At 34.3% G+C, this 20,751-nt stretch overlaps 1 pseudogene; it reads left to right on the forward strand.

Annotated features, from left to right (window-relative positions):
* Window positions 1–19,477: 19,477 nt before the first annotated feature.
* LOC132601263 (phosphoglycerate kinase, cytosolic-like) overlaps window positions 19,478–20,751 on the forward strand; it is a 33,429-nt pseudogene continuing 32,155 nt past the window's right edge.

Here is a 20,751-nt window from a genome sequence, read left to right on the forward strand (position 1 = left end):
AAAATGAAAAAATAAGAACTTGGGACTTATATTTATAGTTGCAAAAATCTGACCCGTAATGATTTTATACGGACACTTATACGGTCCTTATAATTTTATACGGTCCGTATAAGTAACCGTATAAGTCCATCAGAGACTGGTCCATTCTGTGACTGTTAGACGGACCACTATACGGACCGTATAAAGTTATACGGACCGTATAGTTGGTCGTATAACTCACCCTTTTCCAAAAATGTTCTCGTCGATTCGTTTGATCTCCTATCCTTAAGGAACCTTCTTAACACTTGTTTAACACTTCATTAACAATTCAAGGAACCTTATAACTCATCCTCAAGACCTTACTAAATAATCGTTAGCTCGATAATTACAGAACCTTTCCCAAACACAACTTATACTTCACTTTCCTTCGACGAACTTAGTCTCACCAATTCATCTAACTCCAAATTCTTATCGTATACAATTTAAAGCTACCAAATATCCTTCTTATGGTCATAAGAGCTCCATGCTCACCTTATGCTTACTCTAATCTACTAGCAGTACGACAACCCAAATTTCCGAGGTGTAACAATACCTTCAAAAGACAGCCTTTTTTCTTATGGTTTTTACCATGACAAATGCTAAAAGTCATGTCAACTCCTTTTCTTGACAACTTCCCATATCTTCTTGTCTCAGTGGCTTCTCTTCTCCTAACCTTCTTTGGCCTGCCTGGCATAGGCTTTGCAACTGGTGGTGCAACATAGGGGTTATTGGACTGAGGCCACATTTTCATTTTGGTGACTGGTAAAGAAAATGACAGTAAGTCCTCAAGTAAGTCTCCTTACTGTAGCAGCTATCAACAAAGTCAATGGGTTCATACTTCTTCTTTAATATGGCAGCAAGGGCATGTGGACATGGTATTCCCTTGAGCATCCAGGCCCTACAACTGCAAGTTCTATTTCTCAAATCAACAGTATGTTGATATGGCCCATCACTAATTTCAAACCCTCTCTCACCATTGAAATCAATATTACATTCCATTGACCTTTTTATTTTGATTTCTAGTACCCTCAGTGCCATTGGAGATATATTGATTAACCATGTTTTTGGAAATTGACTCAACTGACCTATTCTAGTCATTACCTTCACTCTAATCTCTTCAAGCATAGTGATAATGGTTTTATGCCTTGGTCTTAATATCCAAGCATTGAAGCTCTCAGACATATTATTGTCCACACTATCACACTTAATGTCAATTCTAAAGTACAGTTTACACCAAGTTTCAGGTGGGTAGTACAGTAAATCTGCAACAATATCCTTACCAAGCTGGGCAGTACCAAGCTGTTTCATTTTGTCCAGATTTATCTTCATCTCTCCCTCAAAGGTGCTTTTTTGCATACTTCAAGAATTGGTTCCTTCTTTGAAGACCTCTCCATTCTTTTGCCCAGTTGGCTAGGATGTGTCTTGCACACATCCTGTGCTCCACTAGGGGTAAAAATTCTTTCATAGCTGATTGAAGCCCCTACAAATTTTGAGTAACAGTTATATATGAATGGACAGAAACTAAATGAAGAAAAATCAAAGTCATTTGTCATACCTTTTGCATGTCTGATATCAACAATTTCAAAAACCATGTCCAAGTGTTCTTATTCTCATATTGTTGACACCTAATTTTCACCTCATAAGACGTGTATTTTAATTTTCAAAATTCCCGAGTCAAAGACGGAGCAAGGATGCACCTTCAAAAATTAAAATTTCAAAATCCCGAGAAAATTACGAAAATTGACATTTAATTAATTATTCTGTAAAAATTGACAATTGCAAGAAAATTCCGAGTTATTTACTTTCATAAATATAATTCAAAAAGGAAGTACATATCCCGCTCCGTGAGAAAATTGTTAATTAAGACTACATATGAATTACGACTCATTTTGACCGTGTTTTTCACATTTTTAAATAATACTCGGAAGTATATCAATATTAGGCTCGTTTTGAAGCTCGTGTTTTAAAACAATGTATTATAATTTTTATTTCGTCAAAATATTATTTTACGAGGGCGTTTTAATATAATTAACTTAAGTTATATGTTATATTTTTTAAAAAGTTGTGTTATATTTTATAAGGGGAGGGAGTAAATAATATACTTACCCCTCCTCCTTTTTATTTTACGCGTCATTTTACCACTACCCTAATTTCATCTTTCTCTCTTTGAGAGAATCTGATGGCGGTGCTAGGGTTTCCACCACTAGCCACCGCCCCTCCACCGTGTTTCCACTCTTTTCAGCCTAAGACGGGTATTTCCCCACCCCCTTTTGGTGGTGTGGGATGCCATGGGCGAGCCTTTAAGGCTTTAGCCATCTTGTGCTACCACACCACCCATAAAAAGAGGGTGTATGGCGAATTGCTCGACGACTGTAAACCCTCTCTTTGTGTTGTGTTGGCTACGTGTACGCTTTGGATGAGATTTTAACAGTCCTATTTGTTTGTTGTTGATATGATTTTGTTGTTTTGTGTGTGTTGGCATACGATTCGCCATCTCTGTATGTACGATTTGATATCGTTTTGTTATTCCTCGTACAATTTACGAAAAATTAGGGATTTTGGTACGATTTAGTACAATGTGCTGTATTGATTTTTTCATTACTTGTTTGAATTGGATTTTTGGAAGAGGTTGGGAATTTAGGTGGGAAATTCGGTTAGGGAAACCTAGAATCTTCTATTTTTATCCCTAAATTGATTTGCATGTTATAAATAGAAAGTGTGTGTAAAAATTCAGGAGGATTCTTTTTTTTTCAAAAACTGATATAACTAGACTGCTAGGGTTTTGAGTTCTTCATCCTAATCTGCCTAAAATTCCATAACTTATATAACTTATATACCTACATCACTATATATATATATATATATATATATATATATTACAATATACTACTATGATATAGAGGATATTATTCGAAAATAATACACTATATTATGAAAATCAAGAAGAAAAGGGCTTTGCCAAAGATTTTTGAGTGATTGTTTTTGAAGAACATTGATTCAATCTCCCTATTTGATCTTTGGGTTGCCTTTGTAAGAGGTAATATCTCTATACTACTCTTTTATTCAATTTCAGTTTTCATATGAGTTCAAATAAATGCATTGTTGTTTAAATATGTGTTTGAAACTTTATTTTACTGATTTGGATACATTTTTGCCTTAGTTTAGTTAATAATATAGTGTTGATGGTGTTTAAATTTCTATAATGTGACTGAATTTGTTTTTGAATCATGTTTGAGGCTTTATTTGTTTGTTTTCCTTCTGGAATTTTGGAACTTGAAGATGGAGTTCAGTCCTGTTGTATTAAGTTGTTTAAGGTTCCGACTTTTGTTATGTGCTATTGTTTCATTAGAAATTTAGGTATTTATTCTTGTTCTTGTTGATTTCTGTTCATTATGTGGTGAAGATGATCCTGTCTATTAGTTTGCTTGTTTGACATAGTTTTGGTTCCAGATGTGGCTTTAGAGAGCTTGAATTTCTTTTAGAAATCTGTTAAGGCCAAGTTTCGGAAGATAAATTTGATCCCATTCCATCATTTGTTGGTCCTGAATCACTCTTAATAGTCTAACATCTCTTGAAAGGGTAACTTAAGGCTCTAAAACCTCCTTGTTAGTTAAATCTTTTGAAGTCTTAAAGATTACCTCTAAACCTGTGTGTATTGCTAATATTTACTTAGAAACTACTTAAAAAGGAAAGAAGGAAGGTATTTTCCTAATTATTGTGTATAAGTCTCAATCTTGTAATAACTTGTCTTCCTTTTTATTTACTCATTCATCTAGATTATCTTGAAAACTGTTTATGTCTTAGTTTTAGAATTTGAAGTGTTAAATAGGCAGACTTCATGTACTCTTGTTGTTGAATAAGTAGAAGTATAAAAAAGGGTTTAAACTGAACCTAGAAAGTAAGATGAAACCTAGTAGTAGCTCAGTTTCTTGTCCTTTCCCTCTATGTGCTTGATTTCTTGGAGACTTGATCTTTGATTAAAATTTCCTTTCCAAAACAGTGTTATGAGTTGATTAAGAGATTGAACCTTGTTGAGCTTACTATCATGCTAAAATAGAGGACAAAATTTGCTTTTGAAAAACAAACAGGGTGCTTGCTCGCTTATACTTGCCTTGCTAGTTGTTTGTAATCTCAGACCCACATGTTCACATGTTTTCTACTCTTTCTTGTATTGTTTAGCCTAAGTGTGATGATTTTGTGACCATAGTTTAGTTCTCTCTGAGCTTGTAAGTGTTTCCATGTGAACTCCCTCTTGTCTGTGACTTACTGTGACTTCAACTGATCTATATTCACACTTAAGATAGACTCATATCTTCCTTGATTATTTTGAACTTGTTTAATTTTGTCTTAAGTTACTTTTTGCAACCTAATAAGACCTTGTGTAACTCCTACTCTTTGTTTGGATTTCAGTGTGTAGACTCTGAATAAGCCTTAGCATAAATCTTCATTTAGGGATCTTGTTAATACTTTATGAGACTAGATATGTACTAAAATGATTCATTGCCATTTAGTTAGTTCAGGAATGATCATAAGATGAATTTTCTGAAAATCATGTGACATTATTTGCTTTGATTGAGAATAGAGTAGTCACTGGTTTGCTTGCCTATTTGTCTTGCCTTGTTATTTCTGAACTTTGCTAGGTATATGAAGATAAAAGTGATCTTTCCTAAAACCTGTTTGATATATTTGAGACTGTCTAGATGGAAAGTTAGTAAAAAATAGGAAAGCTGTAAGATTTGCAGTTAAAATTTTGATCCTAGAAGAGTTTAAGTGTCTTGGATTTTGTGTGTGTTTGTTGGCTTCATTCCTGAGAACTACCAAAAAGAATAAGGGTAAGAAGTTTATAAGAAACTTGGCCTTTCTGTGTAAAATTTGAAACAAAAAAGCTGGAGATAGATCTATAAGTGATTTGCCTGCATTTCACCTCTGAATTTCTGAGATCTCCCTGTGTTTTCCCACTTGTTGTCCATGAAACTTGCTATTTATAACTTATGCTTTTATTCTAGTAAAAGGATATAGTGTGGTTGAAGTCCCCTGCTTCACATAAGTCATTAAAACCAGTATAAAAGACTAAAGAATAAGGTCAAACTGCCCCTTGGAAGAACTAATTGTGATCCTTATTCTGAGATTTGTCACTTCCTTTATTGTTTACCCGTTGATTTGAACATTATTTTATGTGTCATTTGTGCTTTGATACCTACTTTACTGTTAAAGACCCATTTGTGCACCTAATTCACTTAGACTATGTAGAATACCCAGAAAGGGGCTTAAGACCAACTTGAAAAGGCAAGTATGATGTCTACATTCTTCCTTTTGGAATCCATCTGTGAAACCTGAATCTGGTTCTGTCATTTACTCCCCCTATCTTGTCACGACCCAACTAATGGGTCATGACGGGTACCCGGAGCTGACTAACGAGCACCACTCATCATGCTAACTTTCATACCCAACCTGAACATATGCCATCTCAACACAAGCTTATCATGAAACGAACTTCGAATATCTCTCCAAACATAAATGTACATAAGCCCACGGGACTACAAAATGATATACAAAATATGCACTGAAGAGGTCACATAACATCTACTACCCACACATGAGTATCTACGAGCCTCTAACTGGAATACTGAAATCATAAGGACGGGACAGGACCCCGCCATGCCCCAAATATGTACACAAAAGAATATACCAATAGGCTGCACCTCCGGAGTAGTGGGGTGCTCCTGTACAACTGCGGATGAGGCTCCTAGGTGTCCGGTCCGTCTCCATGTCTACCTATGGGCATGAACACAACGTTCATAAAAGAAAAAGGACGTCAGTACGAACAATGTACTGAGTATGTAAGGCATGTACAATAACATAATAAAAAAAATAAGAGAGCATAAGATGAAGAGATAACCTGTAACTGATTGCCTCTTAAGGCGGAGTCATGCATGCTAACTTTTATAATAAACAATATCATTGTTGACACCCGATTTTGTCCCGCCTTCCCTAATTATTTATTTATATTTTTCTAGTATTTTTGGCAATTTAAGAAATAATTGTTTATATTTCACTATAATTATTAGCTTTTATTAATACCGGCATTTCATTATTCTGTCATTATCTTTTACTACCGTTACTACTACCATTATCATTATTATTATTATTATTATTATTATTATTATTATTATTATTATTATTATTATCATTATTATTATTATTATTATTATTATTATTATTATTATTATTATTATTATTGTGTTATTATTATTATTACCAGTATTATCATAATGGGCGTTTCAACATTTTTACCACCTTATGCATACGCATCGCATTTATTCCACATAATTAAATAATAGTGTTTATTTACTGTGGACTTTCGAAATATTATTGCACGACTATTACGACGACATATAATTTTATTGCCTGAGCACTAATAATTGCATATTTTATATTAAGTAATATCTTAACACACTTTAGTATAGAGTTATTTAAATAGGTCTTTTATTTAAAATGTGCCCAATCAACCCATACTATTTTTTTTGATCAATTCATAAAAAAGAAACCCAATGTTTTTCATCCGCCCAGCCCATATTTTCAGCCGATTCAGCCCAAATAATTACCCAAATGGACCAGCCCATACCCGTTTAATTTATACCCGACCCGGCTCAACTACCCTTTTAATAAAATATGAAACCCTAGGGTTTCATACTTTTTCCTCACCGCCGCTCACCTCTCTTCTCTCCCCCTACGTTTCCTCTGCCACTTCCACCTTCTCCTGTTCCCCACGCTCACTGCCACCCCCATTCCCTCTGTTCCCCACGCGTCTCTCTTTTTATTCAACACAATGCAAAGCAAAACCCTATAAATAGGGGCGTTTGAATCGTTTGAAAGAGGAGTTTTTCTTGGAAAGCCCTGGAATCGCAAAAGAATCCCCTTACAAAACCAATCTTGAACCCTCGAAGTCGTCGGAAAATAACAAATTTTTCAGTGGTGGGAATCCCCTGAAAAAATTGAGTTTGCCAACCGCCTTTCCTCCCCCCCCCCTAAAATATTAACCCACTGTTTTCTTAATATTCAAAGTGTCGAGTCATTTTTATTTTCGCATTTTTGCCTTGTTATTGTTTCGCATCCGAGTCTCCGCAAACTCGGAGATTTGAAGTGTTCGAGCGTGAATCGGAGACGCCTGCCCCACTTCGCTGCACCTGAAGAAGGTAAATTTCCTTCCCTTAATTTATTTTTAGTATTTGTTATAATGTTTGAAACTGTTTTGTTATTTGTTTGCTTAGTTGTATTTCAGTTTTTGTTTATAGTTGTTTTAGTTGTATTATGCATGTTTAAGCTTAGATTAATCTTGTTCTAGTTCCGTAGTTGTTCAGTTCCATATTATGTATCAACTTGGGTTAGTCATGTGCTAGTTAGGTCTACATCGCTTATTTATTCTTCATTTGATTAGTTCTATACATTAGTTTGTAGTTTGCCAATTATGTGCATGTGCTTACCTTTTAGTTGTTCTATAGTGGTTCATTTTTATTCTTGTTTTGATTAGCCATATATATTCAGCTTATAGCAGTTTGAATATAGTTTGTGTTGCTCAATAATGATGGTTCACGGATCAGTTCAGGTCTGTAGCTGCTTAGTTGTGCCATGCATGTCCAACTTTGGTTAGTTGTGCAGCAGTTAACCTGTGGTTTTGCCTGACTAGGCCTTTATGTGATGTCATAGTTGGTTAGGTTTATCATTATTCCACATACTAATTTAGCAGGAATCTTGTTGATACAAGTATGTATGCTTATTCAGATATTTCAGTAGTCTAATATAAAATTGAATGTTGTTTTCAGTTTGATGTCTCTTTCGTATTAGCTGAGTATAAGCATGTTTACCTTTTGTGCTTCTTTAGTTGTGAGTCTCCGTTTGATTTGAGCCTTGTTTGTCATTTGTGTCATGGTAACTTAACTTGAAATATGGTAGTTACTTTTCTTTATTTGACTAAAACATATTATAAGGTCAGCCGATAATTAAGAAATGAGTTTAACATATCGGACTAAGTTACAAGCTTATATTCTAAAACTCCTTCATGATCTGAATATGTCTGATGCCTTGCTATAATGTTTGTGACCAACCCTTAAGTTCATTTTCTTTCCTGAAGCATAATTCTCTAGGTAGGTATTTTCATTTCTTGATACCATGCCCAGGAGTTCGTTAATACATGTTTCTTTGAGTAAATTGAGCTTTCAATCAAAACCATGGTCTTTTGGACATTCTAGGATGTATTTTGATGCTTGAATGATGGTACTTACATGTGCATTTGGTGACTTCTAGAAGTTCATTTTCTCATAAGCATGAATTCGTATCTGCTATTTTTTTAGTTACAATAAAAGGTAGACTTCCCTGAGTTATTTGTCAGTGCCATGCGTGTAAAGCCTAAATGAATATTGCTCTTTGAATATTCACAAACTTCTTTCTTTAAAAACAAAAAAAAAAAAAAAACTGTTTTAGATCAGCAACTTACCACCTCTGTTGCAGTAGAAAAATTTATAATTGGCGATAATTATTCCCAAAGCTACTTTTAAAACATAAGAGGGTGTTGATGGAATCCTTTATGTGTTAGATAATGTCCAATTTTGAAACCTCTTTATTTCAACTTGTCAACAGTTTTCCTCTTTGTAATAACAATTTGAACTAGATAATCTTTCCTTGTGTCAACATTAAGTATTAGCTGTCGTTTGGTCGTTTTCAAACTGTAGTTGGCTGGGATTTTGTTTAGTTAGATATGCTTTTGTGTTAGTTTGAATTGACTTATACAGTTAAGCCATGCTTCTTGTATGATACTTTTAGCTTAGTTGGTTTAGTCGTTGTATTAATTCAAGTTTAGTCTGTCTTAGTATGTCTCATGTATTAACCTAAAGTGACCCTTTTAATCTGAAGTATGCTTTTTATGTGGTTACACGGTATTCGGATTTGTTAGTCAAACTATCGCCTTATGTGTCTTAAAATCTACTGCTGTAATTCCCCTTCTCTTTTAAATTTTCTGCATTTTTTTAGTTGTTCTGTGTAGTTTAGTTGACAGCTTTGGTATGTTGCTGTTTAAATTAAGTAGATTAGCATGTCTAGATAGGTTGAATTAGTCCAGTTGTTTAAGTGTGTTAGTTATAGTTTTTGCTCAGTTTAGTTTTTATCCGAAAATAGAATTATGCACGCTAGTTTGGTTGGTTGTTAAGTATGATTTAATTGTTAGTTTAACCTGTTTAGTTAAACATGCATTAAGGAGCTATTTCAGGCCATTCTATGTTTACATATTGTATATATACATGAGATATACTCAAATATACATGTTATACACACAATCTACTGGTCTGCTTTTATTTATATTATACATGTGTAGTTCTGTTTATCGATTGCATCCTAATCCTTTTCCTTTCGTTTTTATGCATGACTACCGCATATGAGTTCCTCTCCCGCATTCGGAGTTGGGCTAAAAGCCCAACGAAATCTTCCGAGTCATTCTCTGTCCAGCTCGTGTCCGCAGCAAAAAAATAGAAAACAGATTCTGGGCCAAGCCCCAATAGCGTGAACAGTTCTCAATAGTCTTAGAAATGGGCTGAGCCCATTCCCAACAGCAGCAGCCCAATCCGCAGCAATATAAAAAGTTGCTGGGCCGAAGCCCAATAGCAAATAGATCCAGCAGTCCCAAAACGGGCTGGGTCCATTTGATATGATTTGCTCTTTTTATTTCATTTTCATGCATTTGATTTGTATTATGCAACTAACCTTTTACTTTGTTTTATTTTCTTGATTTAGATGAACCTTAGCGAATTTAGTGGGTTAGGTTTAGTATACTGGGTAGTGAATTTAGGAGAGAAACTCACAATTAATCCCCCATAAGTTTCATTTTCTTCTTTTTATATCAAAGTTATTTGCAGTATCTATAATATTTACTTCTAGAATAATTGACAGCATAAATTCATATTTTTAGTTAAAGGAATCATATTTTATTCTTATTATCTTAATTTCAAAACATCACTAATACGCAAATATAAATTCAAGCATATTTTAAATAACTCGTCAAGTTTTGAATCAATCACGCATATTCTTAATTAAGCATAGTTAATAAAGATAATAAAAGGGATAAAGAAAACCTATTAGCTATTTTGTATTTCATTTATACTTCTAAAACTCAAAGTCAATTAATACCTCATCGTTTAGTTTGCTTTAAATATTTATTAAAACATTGCACAAACTCGCATCTTCTTCTACTTATATGTAAATTATCATATTTCGTAAATCTCATTTCGAATAGGATTATTCTACTTCCATTTAAACTATTAGCAACATTTATAAACTTTATTTCAAATGGCATTCTAAAATCTCCTTTTATGCAAATTATTAGTCTTATTTTAAATAGCCTTATTATTTAGAGCCTTAGCAATATGTACAAGTCTTATTTTAAACAACTTATATTTTCCTTTTAAAACATTAGCAGCATTACAAGCCTATATTTTCCTTTTAAAACATTAGCAGCATTACAAGCCAATTTCTTAAAATTTAAATGTTGCATTTACATCTTTAACTTTAATTAATTAACCTAAGTTTGGCCGGATAACCGTAGTTAACGGATTCTAAAGGATGCCTAACCCCTTCCCTTTAGGATAATATAGAACCCTTACCTAGAATAACACTGATTAAACAGACTATTAACGGAGGTTTAGTTAGCTTTACCTTAGTTAATAAATTAGGTGTCCTAATTCACCGTTAAATTAATTAGGTGGCGACTCCTTAAAGTGAAGCAATTTAGGAATCTCTAATATGTTGTACTCTACTTTAACCAGTTTAAAATAAGGGTATAACAATCATATCAAGTATGCATATGTAAACTGCTCGACCATATAGGTACGGTGTGATCATCATTAGCCCGCGTCCGGGGTAAACATCTCATACCGCCCACTAGTGGTGTCTGCCCGACCATATAGGCACGGTGTAATCACCATCATAGCTGCCCACTAAGCCCATCGTAGTGGTGACTGCCAGGCCAAATAGGCGCGGTGTAATTAAACATATACATAGTGTAAAGCATGCATGAGAGCCCAAGTGAAAGCTATAACTCTATCGGAATGACGGAAGGTCGGTAACCTCCGATTACATTATGCAATAATCATCATCGCTATGCCTCACCTTGAAAGAACTAATATCGTGAGGTGAGACAACATGAATTAAAATCAATGAAATCATAAAGATAGGATTATCAAGCTCATGATAGCATCATTATCATTATCATTATCATTATCATAGAACATATCTCATCTCTATCTCATAAGAAGCTCTTAAGAATCTTTAACTTTCATCTTTTGGGATGTAAGAAGATCGTGGAAATATAGAAAAGAAATCATAATATAGAAGTCATGCCTTTGAAAGAAGGGGACTATCCTTACATACCTTTGCGTCTCTTTAACTTTATCAACTAAACGCTTTCCTCCCAAGCTCACGATTCTACATTCAAGAGAATTCGTACTAAAATTAGATAATTGGAAGTATACTTAAGTCTCAACTAAAACGATTAAGAGCTAACAAAAATTGGGCAGTATTTCCTTTGTTTCAACAACTTCCTCCATATAATAAACAACTCCCAAACATCAATAGCACGCCCATCATATCATAATCAATAAACTTCTTTACGTTAAACATTTTTCAATTCTCAAAACGCCCTTTCAAGGTCATCCATAGCCATAGCTATGACATAACACCATATTTATTCCCAAATAATACTTCTTTAACATCATTTGTATCCTTCACAACAAGATTATACTCATGGCATATCAAGAACTATGATTCAAGCCAAGTTACTATTCAAGAGTGTCATTATTTCCATATTTGGGCTCCATATTCTACTTTCTTCTCCAATTCAAGTCTTTCAACCACTCAATACTTTTAATAACATGAAATATATGTAAAAATCACCTTTGATTATATAGGAATGATCTTTGGATGAAGATACTTCACTTGAGAAAACCTCCAACTTTAATTCCAAAGGAAACCTTGACTTCTATTAACCCTAGTGAGCATCCACACACTTGATTGTACTAATTTTTGGTGTTTAATCTTTGCTTTCTCTTGGGTATGTGTTAATATGGTGTATGGAATATTCTAGAGGTTTCAAGAGGTGTGGAGAACATGAGAAATGAGAAATTAGAGCTTGGGTCCTCTTTATATTATATATATAAAAAAAAGAAGTTGCCCGTAATGGATTATACAGACACTTATACGGTTCGTATAATTTTATACGGTTCGTATAAGTGACCGTATAATCTCTCCAGTGATGACCCTTCACTGTGACTGTTATACGGACCACTATACGGACTGTATAAAGTTATACGGACCGTATAATTGGTCGTATAACTCACCCTCTTCCCGAAATTGTTCTCGTTGAGTTGTTTGATCTCCAATCCTTATGGAACCTTCTTAACACTTGTTTAATACTTCATTAACCATCTAAGGAGCCTTATAACTTCTCCTCAAGACATTACTAAATAATCCTTAACTCGATAGTTTGCGAAACCTTTCCAAAACACGACGTATACTCCACTTCTCCTCGACAAACTTAGTTTTACCGGTTCATATAACTTTAAAACATTATCGTATACGCTTTGAAGCTACCACATTCTCTCCTTAATGTCATAAGAACTTCATGTTTACCTTAAGTTCGCGTTAGTCTATTTACAGCACAACGACACGAAATTTTCGAGGTGTAACATATCTATGCTATTTGAAGCCCCTACTTAATACCTGTGTATTTTCTGTGCAAATTCTACATAATGGACTGAGTATGAACTACTTTTAGGCCCTGCTAATGCTTTAATGAACCTGTGACTTGCCTATCCTGCTGTCATTGAACTTGCTGGGATTAAAACTAAGCTAAAATGGCCTGGATTTGTAATTTTGCTCCTGTGACATCTTTGTTGATAACAAACAAACTTTAAAAAAATGGTTTTTGATATTTGAATTGGTTCATCACCGGACAGGTATGACTTCTAAGTCATTTAACCCTTAGTTCTACCCCTTCTCTGATTACTGACTCTTTAAAACTGGAAATAGAAACATGTTGGTGTGTTTGGTAGTTTGTTTGTGTATCCCTCCATCTTATGGTGTTTGATCACTTGTTCACTGCCCATTCCCTTTAGCTAATGCCTATCTTTTCCTTCTTTAAAAAAAAAAAAAACTGGAAACTAAGACTATGAGTGTGTTGATTGTGGCCTTGACCTTATTCTTATCTCTCTCTCATTGTTTAGTTCTGTACCCCTATGTTCCTTACCTTTACATCCTAATTGTTATTTGCTTGGCTGTCCTGAAGTTTTCCATATTCTCTTGACTGTGTTGTTGCTGTTTATGAATCATTTTGACACTGTTGTGCCTTGCATTACTTATCCTTGCATTATTTGGATCCCTTTGGGGCCTTGACTGTTTCTGTGATTAGAAGTAAGACTCTTGACTTGAGATTAAGTAGGATGCATTAGTCCCTCTAAGTGTTGTTGGATCTTTGATTTGTTTTGTTGGGTCCTTGGGGCCCTCTGAGTCTGCTAAAGCTGATTAGAAATTTAAGATTAGCCCTAAAAAATAAGATATTGAGGGATTTATGTATTGGTTCTTCTTGAAGTGAGTATTAATTGAGAATAAGTATGTATGTTGGGTACATTTGAGTGTATACAAATGTCAACTTACCTTTCCACTAGGTGGACAAAGGGTATGCCCTTCATAGGGTTTTGCTTTTTGTCCTAGTAGGTATATAGGTAGTATATCAGGCATATCATAGCTCTAACACTTAGAAAATTTTGGGGAAAATGGAGTAGTATACCAGTGGTAGATCATGTATACCACTCCTTGATACTTAGAAAATTTTCAAGAAAAGAAGAGTCTAGGCTTGTTATTTGGGCCTCTCACCTGTGTATGGATGATTATTATTATTCTTTTGGGCTTATTCCATATCTGGGCCATTTTGGTTACTTGCCATCATGGATTGTTGAGTGGGCTAGACCCAATAAATTGTAATTCATTTTTTGATTTTGTAATAATTATTGCAGTCTTAATTTTGTACTTAGTTTAATTCATGAATGTATACTAGTATCATGTATACTCGTTTGTATCTTTGTCCATTCAAACCCGTTGGTGGGTCCTAACGGGGCGCACTAACGTATCTAGATCGAGTCAACCTTTCCCTTGGAGAAAAATAGAGCATGCGTTGGATTTAAGACGAACCCGATTGCATAAATACCTCCTTTTGGGCTTGGTCGGCCCAATCTCTCTATCTCTATTTAATTATGTACTTTAAATTGTTACTTGCACAATTATTATGCAAATTGGAGCCCTTATAGGATTATCACGTATTTTAAAGTCGCCAAAAAATGAATTTGCTACAAAATTTGAGACTAATTTTGAGGCGTTAATGCAAATTTGGGACTGATTTGATTAGAAGGACTAGAATTGCCGATTTTTGTGAAATTAAGGACCAAATTGAACATTTATGAAACCTGTGGACTTTGACATATGGACTGATTTGGACTAATGTTCAGAACTTGTGGGACTAATCGTGATTATTTAAACTTAGACTAAAAAATAAAACTTGACGAAAAATAGAATAAAATGGACTCTATATGTAGAATACGATTAATATATGGGCTATAATAGTATGCCTAAAACTATTTTTCTAAAAACTACTTTCTATACTTAATTTTTTTTTCAAAACTATTTTGGGTGGATTTATGTAGGGTTCTACTTGGGTTAAGATCCTTCGGGTATTAGCCTAAGTGTTCTAGTCCGACACCCAAACACCCAATTTTGGGAATTTTTTTACCACTTTTGTTTCTTGAAACGTGATATATTTCACATGAATGACTAAAATCTTTTGTTGTGGAAATGTAAGCCAAAACAATTTTTCACTATAAACATTCATATCTACAAAAGCATACTATTAGAACCCGTAGGTCAACCGTATTTTACGGATCCTTAATACCGGGGTGCCTAACACCTTCCCCAGAGGATCACCAGAACCCTTACCCGAACTTTGGTAAGATTAGGATTCTTTTAAAATTTAACCGTTTTAAATGAATCCTTTTCGAACTGGTTTTCCTAATTTCCTAAAAATTAGGTGGCGACTCTAAAATAATATCCATTTAGAGTGGCATTCATGTAAAAGTATATTTTTTCCTTTTTCCCGGTACGATTGACAACCGCACTTCCCTGAGACACTTTTCTTTTTAAATGAGGCAAGTGCAAATACGAATCGGAAAACATACGACCTGCTACATATATTCCACTATAGCCCAAGCAATAGGCAACATTTGATTATTAGCATCTTTAGCAACAACGGCCAGTAGTTGTCCTTTGGTTATTCCCTTTAAAAAACAACCATCTAAACCAATACATTTTCTACAGCCACCTAAAAAATATTTTTTCAAAGCATCAAAGCAAATATAAAAACTTTCAAACACCAACCTACCACTTTCACCAGAGTCATCAACCTTAACAACACAAGTACTCCCAGAATTAGTCCTCAACATTTCATCCCTATAGTCAAATATTCTTCTAAACTCTAACACATGATCACCCCTGATTTCTTGGAGTACTTTAGCTCTAGCTCTCGTGGCAGTGGTTTTTCCAACATGTATGTTAAGTTCTTCCCTAATCAACTGTAGAAACTTGAAAATCCTAATGATTGGTTGTTCAGTAATTCTATTCTTGTAATGCTTAGACAAGTACTTAGCATTGCACATGTAATTTCTGGTAGTCTTGATATACCTATGTTTAGGATTGTAGGTTTTGAACATGAAATCATTAGTCTTCTTGTCAAGACTTGCATATAGAAGCCATGGGCAGCCATCCCTACACCTCACCCTAACCTTTTTGGGCTCATTGACAAATTTCTCTAACTGCACACCCCTTTGAAGTGCATATTTTGTAACAACATCCCTAAACTCATTCACATCCTTAAAAACCATCCCCAACTCCCACATCACTCTTTTAACAGTTTTGTCAAAAATTATCCTTCTCCTATCCCTCCTTGACCCTGACTCATCATCTGTATCTGATTCAACACTATATGCATCAGAATTAACATACACTGGCTCATCCCCAGTAACCTTACCTTTCAAGGTTGTATCTGGAATAGCAGTTTCATCAAAGCCCAGATATGGACCAACTTCACCAATAGGAATTTCTCCAGGGTCATTTGGTATTCTTTCTCATCTTTTCCTCCTCTGCTATGACCTCCGATCCTTTCAGCCCTCAAATTTATGCACTCTTCATGAACATCATCACTTTCATGTTCAGCATTATGTTCATTAAATAGTTCAGCTTGGTTAGACTCAGAACTATCATCAGTGGATTGGTCAGATTCAAGAATAGAAAATTCACTACTTAATGGGTCATCAGAAGCAGCAGTTTCAGTAGCTGTTGGTTGAGATGTTGCAGCAGTTTTAGCAGCTACTGGTTCAGCAGGTGCAACAGTTTCAGTAGTTGATTAACAGTAGCTGCTGGTTCTTTATTAAAAGCAGACCCATCCCTTTCTTCATTAAAAACAGCAAAAGATTCCTCATTGGGCCTAGTGTATTCCAACAAAGCAATAAGGCCATCTACATTATCTAAATTATCAACCATGTGACAAATATAGATTTCAATAGTATCCCCATTTTCGAAACTTTGTGAAAGTTCCAAAATGTCCCTATCAGTTTGGATTTCTACAACACTATCAATATTAGGTATTGCTAACACAAAAGGAACAACTTGTAGTATACCTTAGTTATTTAATACCTTAGTTCAAAAAAAGGACATCCTATCCACATCAACATCCAAAAACTCTGTTATTTGTCCACCCTCATACTTTGGTTCCCCACTACTAACATCCAAAACCCCACCATGATACCATCTTAATGTTACCAATATAAACCCACTAATACCTGAAATTACAATTCAATAATGGTACAAACAATCAGTACCACACCCATACAAAAACAATAGATGGCTAACAACAATCAGATCCCCACACACACATCAAATAACAATAATTAAATTCAGACAGGTGACAATAGAAGGCCAAACAGTGTATAAAATCAGATTTTGGGGTGAAAATGAATTAGACACACCTACAACAGCAATACTACACAGCATAAGATTACACACCTCTTAACCCCAATTTAAACTAGAAAAAAACCACAATTTTTCAACAAACCCTAGAAATCCAGATGACAATGTCACAAATCCTATATAACATAGGAAAAAATAAACTTTACGTGTACAATAATGACAAAGAACACGACTAACCTGGTATTTTTTTAGTTCACTAACTGTTTGACACAACCTTGAAGATAAATCGATGATTTCGGGTCAAAATTCACCACAATGTTGCAAGCTAAACTTAGTTTTAGTATGATTCAAAGTGTTTTGCATAATAAAATGGTATGATTTGAGTGATTAAACATCTTATTTAGGTAGAAATCGAGTGGGAGGTGAGAGCTTTTTGGATTTGAAATTTGGAAAAGAAAAGAAATGAAAAGGACCCGTCTGATTATAACTTTTGATGAGCGCGTGCATAGACTCATTTGAGTTTGGGTGACTTTGTCCATTTGAAAGCGTAAATAATACACAAAAAAGAAAGCCCGGGGGGGGGGGGGGATCATAGGACCCCGCAAAGTTTAGGTGTGTTATGGCAATTTTGGCCATAATTTGAGTGTGTTTTGAACACTATTCCCTATTTTATATTATACATTGTATATCACACTTGGTCCACTAACATCTATGAAAAAAAATGTAAATCCAGTGAATAGTACACGTCACTTATCAAATTTACGTATTATTATATACCAATATAATTTATTCATAAATGACCAAACGAGCCCTGATAATTATAGGTGTTGACACCTAATTTTTTCCCTCCAATAATTTTATTCAATTATTCGGAGTTCTTGAGTCACAAACGGAATGGAATATCATTTTTCAAGTCAAAAATGATTTTACAAAATTATTTAGGTGACATTTAGCTATTTCATTTGGCAAAATATCGTCAAGTATATCATTGTATATAAAACTGTATATTTGGTATATTTTTTAAGAATTTCAAACATATTTATCAAGATTTTAATCCAAAAATAGTGGAAACAATTATTGTTAATTGTTTAAAACTAAAAAAAATGGTCAATTGATAAAATCTTATTCTGTTTAAATCAAGAAATTGAATTAATTAAGTAAATAATCAGTTTTATCTCAATTTTATAAATTATTCAGCTATACTTACAAATGCTTTCGAATTAGTTGAAATTGGAATTGTTAATTTTATTTGTGTGTTAATATAGGTCATAATAGAAATGTTTAATTAGTTTCTACACTTTAATTTGGCTACAATTGAAATGATTGATTCAAATTGGAGTTTAATTAATGTCCACATTCCTGATTTTAGTCTTGCATGAAGAAATAGGTTCTTGGGCCAACTATAAGTGTATCTAGGGGCCAGATTAGAGTCTAGCTTAGTTCAACACCATAGGTTTCATTCTTCTAAGCTCTTTGGTAGCATGATAGGGTAATATGAACTGAACAGCTCATCTGAATTCCTATGACCTTGTATGAACACATAGTTAACATAGGTTAATTTAAGCTATGAAGCGAAAAAACCTAGTAATCTTTAAATAAGCTAAGAGATGGTCCTCCTATTGCATTCATTTTGAAGTTAATAAGTGTATTTTCTTGAGATCCTATCCTGGTAATGTGTGGCATATATATATGCATAATAATAGGAACACTGTTTTTCCTTGGTCCATGTCGAACCATGAGTTTCTTGTTGATTAAGTGCACTGAAGAGAATACCTTTGATTTATGAAATGGCACATCTGTTTTCTTAACAACCTATAAAGCATGACCCCTTCTCCTTGTTTGGAAACTGGTTTGTATGCTTTAAAAGAGGAGTCTTTATGTTCCGTTTTTCTGTGTGTGCATCTTGATTCAATGACATGGGATTCTGTAGTTTAAATGGGCCTAGTCTGTTGTCTTGTTTGTATGCAAAGGATGTGCCATTTGTCTCACGAAGAGGCATTGAGGAACTCCCTTGAGTGTGTTTATAAAGAATCTGTTGAACTTAGTTTTATTTTTATTTTTTATCTCTTGGTCAAACTGCATAACTGATAGGGTATTTGAAACATTTTAACTGAATGATGATAGTAGCATGTTGGCTATCCTTAAATTCATCCTTTTGAACTGTGATGCTCATTTAGTAAGATAGGATTATGGCTAATTGATTAAGGATAGCAGATTAGATATGGAATAGCCTTATGTTAGGAAAAAGATATGGACTAAACAATGCAATCCTCTTTTGTCTTTTGTAAAGCATGTGAGCATGTGCCTTATCAAGCTATTATGTCATGTCTTGCTTTTCTTTTCTGGTAAATGTTGGACTGATGACTGATAACAACTATTCATCTTTTCCTACATCTCGGTGAATAAAATGGAATCTGTGAGATCACCTATGCATCTTCCCTTTTTCTGGATAGTTAAATCAGTGCCTGATAGTTTGATAAGGTAAAAATGAATAGGTAAATACAAAAATGCTTGTCTAAGCTCATGATATTCGTCTCCTCCTTCCTTTTAAGACAACACTGTCATTGATACCCCATATGTAATTAGTTGAGTTATCATGTCTGTATTTGCTGTATGATTGTCCCTAAACATGCTAGCCTGAATGGTCTGAGGATCACCGTCTCTTCCGTTAGTTCTGCATAATGGTTGTGTAGTCACCAATTCTGTTGATACTCACAAATGTGTTAGCCTGAACATCAACTGCTTTCTTCTTTGTTAGCCTGAACATCAACTGCTTTCTTCTTTCTCTTGCCTGAATTACATATGACTAAGTCCAATTGAGATTGTGGTATGGTGAAGATTAGAGGAAGGATTACATGTGTTTGGAATCTGCAGAAAAAATGAACTGGAGAGCTGAGTCTTAATTTAATAGGAATCATGAGTGTTCTTTAGGGAGTGCATGTATTTGTATATCGAGTATACCTTCCGTATGTGTGCATACATTTGATACGATATCTGATTGAAAATGGGTTAAATGAGCCTTGTTCTTAAATGTTCTACTCATCTCCTTCCTTGGACTTGAATACATAGGAATATGAGCACGGGCCAACACTAACATAATTAAATAGTTGTTCTATCTCTGACCAAGTATACCTTTTCAATTTCAGCAGTGATTATACAATAAACTACCAATCCACCAGAAAACCTATCATATACTCATCAAAAGTAGTGAAATAAAATACCCAACAAAAAAAGAGAGAATTTTTTTATCATCGCAATCAGTAGAAACACCAGAGAAATTCAAAAAGTGTACGGAGAAACTTACCAGAAAAGCACTTATAGAATGAGATGGAAGCAATAAGACTTGGTCCTAATCATGGTTACATGAAAAACAATAGTACATTTTATACTTATATAGTAATACCTAATTTTCTGGTTAACACATTGTTAGGCAAATAGTAGAAACAGTTTACCAAAAACAAATGAAAGAAAACTATAGTTTTTCTTGAGCGTATCATACATAGAATGTTCATATGAGTGACATACACTTTCTACACAATGATTTGTAGAAGGCAATCTCAATTATCGAGTATTTGTAGATAATTTAGGCATATAATTCCCAATTTAAATTGGGTATTTTTTAGCTTGGAATTTTCTGGGGAATTTTTTTGAAAGATGATGATGGGGAAACTCACCAAACAT

This window comes from Lycium barbarum, chromosome 7 (assembly GCF_019175385.1).
Source record: "Lycium barbarum isolate Lr01 chromosome 7, ASM1917538v2, whole genome shotgun sequence".
Lineage (NCBI taxonomy): Eukaryota > Viridiplantae > Streptophyta > Magnoliopsida > Solanales > Solanaceae > Lycium > Lycium barbarum.